The sequence below is a fragment of the Colobus angolensis genome, unplaced genomic scaffold (genome assembly GCF_000951035.1).
Source record: "Colobus angolensis palliatus isolate OR3802 unplaced genomic scaffold, Cang.pa_1.0 Scaffold523, whole genome shotgun sequence".
NCBI lineage: Eukaryota > Metazoa > Chordata > Mammalia > Primates > Cercopithecidae > Colobus > Colobus angolensis.
Genome location: NW_012118744.1, coordinates 587,381 through 592,818, shown reverse-complemented (window position 1 = coordinate 592,818; position 5,438 = coordinate 587,381). Strand labels below are relative to the sequence as shown.

The 5,438-nt window shown below is 35.8% G+C and overlaps 1 pseudogene; it reads right to left on the bottom strand.

Moving 5' to 3' along the window:
* Positions 1–1,283: 1,283 nt before the first annotated feature.
* Positions 1,284–2,342, bottom strand: LOC105525235 (annotated as a pseudogene).
* Between the last annotated feature and the right edge of the window lie 3,096 nt (positions 2,343–5,438).

The following is a 5,438-nucleotide window of genomic DNA, read 5'->3' as shown; positions in this document are numbered from 1 at the left end:
AAACCAAACACCGCATGTTCTCACTCATAGGTGGGAACTGAACAATGAGATCACTTGGACTCGGGAAGGGGGACATCACACACCCGGGCCTATCATGTGGAGGTGGGAGGGATTGCAGTGGGAGTTATACCTGATATAAATGATGAATTGATGGGTGCTGACGAGTTGATGGGTGCAGCACACCAACGTGGCACAAGTATACATATGTAACAAACCTGCATGTTATGCACATGTACCCTAGAACTTAATGTATAATAATAATGATAAAAAGAAAATAAGTTACAAATATTATAGCAGAAATAAACAAGACTGAGACCAGAAAAACCATGCAAATTATTAACAAAAAAGTTTGTTCTTTGACATAGTAATGAAATTTATAGACCACTAGCTAGATTATCCAAGAAGAAAGAGAGATTTAAATAAACACGGTAAGAAATAATAGAGGTCACAATAGATTCCACAGAAATACAAACGATTATCAGAAAGTACTATGAACATTGCTATTTGCACAAACTAAAAAATCTAGAGTAAATAAATAAATTTCTGGAAACATGAAACCTACCAATATTGACTAGGAAGAAATAGAAAAAAATAAATTCATTGAGATAGTGAATAGAAGGATTGTTACCAGAGGCTGGGAAGGGTAGGAGGGGGTTGGGGATGATGTAGGGATGGCTAATGGGTACAAAAAAAATAGAAAAAATGAATAAAACCTAGTATGTGATATTACAACAGGGGGGTATAGACAATTACATTTGATATTGTTTGTATGTGTGTGCCTATCTAAATCTTACATTGAAATATAATCCCCAGTGTTGGAGGTGGGACCTGGTGGGAGGTGATTTAATCATGGGGGTGGATTTCTCATGAATGGTTTAGCAGTATTCCCCTTGGTACTTTTCTCATAATAGTGAGTGAATTCTCATGAGAGCTGGTCATTTTAAAATGTGTAGCACCTCTCCTCTCACTCTCTTGCTCCTGCTTTCACCATGTGATGTTACGCCTCTCTCCCTTTGCCTTCTGCCATGATTAGAAGCTTGCTGAGGCCTCCTCAGAAGCAGATGATGCTGTGATTTCTGTATAACCTGCAGAATCATGAGCCAATTAAACCTTCTTGCTTTCCTTTTTTTTTTTCCAGAATCACACTACAATAGTTAATTTTATTTGTTCAAGAACTCATTGCAAGCATTAAACCAAGCATAGACTTTGATTCTGTGAGCCCAAATTCACGTGTTGAAGAAGATCAAAGCAAACTGTGATCCATGTAAATAGATGAAAACTAAAGGCTCAGAGTTAATCATATTGTAGTTTTTAAATTTCTACAGCCTAGAGCTCAGTAGTCACAGGTATTTTAGGTCCTTCTGGATGTCCCACAGGGTATCTGTACTTTTCTTGAACTGAGCAACCTCATTATCCTTTAGTTTCTGGTTGATAATGCTGGTTAATCCCCGGGCATTGAGGATACACAGAAAGCTCAGGAAGACTTCATTCTTGATGCCATACATCCCCTTTCCCATTGTTGACATGGGATGAATCCTGGGTAGATTATTCATCACAGATTCAATAAGATCAGTCACACTTAATCCCATAGCCCAGTTGGTATATCCTTTTAGCTTGATGACTTTATGGGCACTTTCAACCACCATCTTATGCACTTCCTTCCAATTTTCACTATCATCATCAGTTCCTATTTCTGGATTCAATTCCTGGAGAGAAAAACCTGCCACATTCACTCCAATCCACACAGCCACATTTGAGTTGCTATGTTCCCCCAAAATCCATACATGGCAGCTGCTGGGATGAATGCCAAGGTTTTCAGCCATAAGGCAGTGAAATCTAGCAGAATCCGGATTACATCCACTTCCAATCACACTTTGGGTAATCCACTTATTTTCCAGGTAACATATATAAGAATGTCTACTAGGTTGGAAACCACAATTATGAGGCAATCAGGAGTGAACTTGACCATCTGAGGAATAATGAATTTGAAGACATTAACATTTTTCTGCACCAAATTGAGACGCCTCTCCCCCTCTTGCTGACGGACTCCTGCGGTTACGACTACAATCTTAGAACTGGCGGTCACAGAGCAATCTTTATCTGCCACAATTTCAAGTGTCTGGAGAAATAAACTCCCATGCTGCAGATTGATCATTTCTCCTTTAAGCTTACCTTCCAAAACATCCACAAGAGCAAGTTCATCAGCCAGAGAACTTTCCCAGAATGCATATAGCACATGCCATATCAACTAGTCCAAAACTCACTGCAGTGATCTTATTGTTTTGGACTGTTGCTTCTTCTTCTGCAACTGGTGCAATGAATTTTTCCTTAAGAGTTGCCATCTTGCACAGGAGAGAAAAGGCTCTGGAGACCACTGTAACAGTCGTGTGGAGGAGACAATGTCAGCTGTGTCAAAACTTTATTTCTTTATAAATTACCCAGTCTTAGGTATTTCTTTATAACCATGTGAGAACAGTCTAACACAATAATTCAGTTGCATAGTTTAGAATAACTAAAAAGAGTTATAATTGGATTGTTTGTAACACAAAAGATATATACTTCAGGGAACGGATACTCCATTTTATATGATGTGATTATTATGCATTCTGTGCCTGTATCAAAACATCTAATTTACTTCACAAATATATACACCTACTGTGTACTCACAAAAATTAAAATTAAAACTAAAACAGCATTGTACTAGTACAAAAATAGACACACAGGTCAGTGGAACAGATTAGAAAATCCTGAAATAAAGTCATGCATCTATGACCCACTGACTTTCAACAAAACCAGCATAAATAATCAATGAAGAAAGAGCTCCTTTTTCACTAATTGGTGTTGAATGAATTGGCCAGCCCTATGCAGAAGAATAAATCTGGACCTTTACCTATCATGATATACAAAAATTAACTAAAAATGGATTAAAGACCTAAATGTAAAGTCTGAAACTATAAAAATTCCAGAAGAAAATCAAGGAGAAACTCTTCTGGTCATGGATTTAGGAAAATAATTTATAAATAAGACCTCAAAAGTGAATACAAAAAAAAAAAAGAAAAAACCCAAATAGACAAAAGGGACCAAATTAAACTAAGAAGCTTCTGCAGAGCAATAGAAATATTCAACAGAGTAAACAGACAACCTACAAAATGGGAGAAAATATTTGTAAATTAATCTTCTGACAAAAATAATCGTAAAGGAACTCAAACAACTCAACAAGAAAAAATAACTTCATTAAAAAGTGGACAAAGAACAAGAATGAGCATTTTTAAAAAAAGAAGACATACAAGGAGCTAAGAAACATGAAATAATGCACATCAGTAATAATCAGATAAATGCAAATTAAAACCACAATGAGAAACTAGTTTATACTAGTCAGAATTATTATTATTAAAAAATGAAAAACAGTAGATATTGGCATGGATGTGGAGAAACACAGATGTTTATGCACTGTTGCTGGGAATGTAAGTTAGCACAAGCCTCGTGTAAAACAGTATGAAAATATTTCAAAGAACTGAAAATGGAACTACTATTCTACCTAGCAATCTAACTGCTATCTACCCAAAGGCAAATAAACTATTGTATAAAAAAGAAATCTGCACTCATATGTTTATTCATAGTAGCAAAGTCATGAGATTAACCTCATTGTCCTCACTGATTGATTGAATAAATATAATGTGATACACATACACAATGGAATACTATGCAGCCATAAAAAGAATAAAATATTGTTCTTTGCCAGAATATGGATGGGGCTGGAGGCCATTGTCCTAAATGAAATAACTCAGGAACAGAAAATCAAACACTGCAGGTTCTCACTTATTAGTTGGAGTTAAACAATGGGTATGCATAGGCACAAAGATGAATATTATGAACACTGGGGGCTCCAAACAAGGAGAGGGGGAGAGGAGTGTGAGTGTTGTAAAAATATCTCTTGGCTACAATGTTCACTATTTGAATGATGGGTACACCAGAAGCTCAAACCTTACCATTATGCATTATATTCATGTAAGAAACCTACACATGTACCCCTTGAAAATAAAGTTAAAATGCATATTCTATTTTGGTTGTGCATAAAATGAGTGAAAAAAATGAGTAAATAGGATAAATGTTTTATTTCTAGTGTGTTTCCCTCCACCAACAATGGTGAATGATAACAAGTGTTGTCAAGGATGTGGAAAACAGGGTACACTTGTACCTAATTGGTAAAAATGTAAACTAGTAAAACCATTTTAAAAATTGTATGGAGCTTCCTCAGAAAGATAAAAATAGAATTACCATATGATCCAGCAATCCCACCCCCTGGTATTTACTCCAAAGGTATGAAATCTGTATGTTAAAAAGAAGTCTGCATTTTCATGTTCATTGCAGCACTGTTCGTAATAGCCAAGTTATAGAATCAATCTTAGTGTTTATCAACATGAATGTTGGCGTGGATGTGGAGAAACAGGGATGCTTATGTACTGTTGGTGGGAATGAAGAAAGATATGGAGATGAATGAAGAAGGATAATGTGGTGTATATAGGCATGTTTTATTTAATTCCACTTCACAGTTATTGCCTTTTTTTTTTTTCAAATTGAAGGTTTGTAGCAATCCTGCATCAACCAAGTTTATCGGTGCCATTTTTCCAACCGCATGTGTTCACACAATGTTTGTGTCATATTTTGGTAATTCTCACAATATTTTAAGTCTTTTCATTTTATTATATTTGTCATGGTGATCTGTGATCTTATTATTGAAATTGTTTTGAGAGGCTAATTATGCCCATATAAGACAGTGACCTTAATAAATATACAGGTGTATTTTGACTGATCTACTTACTGGCTATTCCCCTATCTCTGTCCCTCTCCTCAGGCCTCCTCATTTCCTGAGACACAACAATATTAAAATTAGATTAATTAATAAGCCTACAATGACCTCTAAGAGTGCAAGTCAAAGGAAGAGTTACACATCTCTTAATTTAAATCAAAAGGTAGAAGAGATTAAGTTTTGTTAGTAATAAATGTCAAAACCTAAGATAGGCCAAAAGCTAGGCCTCTAGCACCAAGCAGCCATTCTGTGAATGCAAAGGAATAGTTCCTGAAGCAAATTTAAAATGCTACTCCAGTGAATACATGAATGAAAAGAAAGTAAAACAGCTTTATTGCTGATGTGGACAATGTTTTAGTGGTCTGCATAGAAAATCAAATCAGTTCCTACACTCTTTCAAGCTAAAACCTAATCCTAACAATGCCCTGGCTCACGTAATATCTATGAAGGCAGAGATACGGGAAGAAACTGAAGAAGAAAACTTTGAATCTAGCAGAGACTGGTTCATAAGGTTGAAGGAAAGAAGCCATCTCCACAACATAGAAGGATATGTGAACCAGCAAATATTGATGTAAAAGTTGCAGCAAATTATTTTGAAGATTTAGCTAAGATAATTGACAAAGGTGGC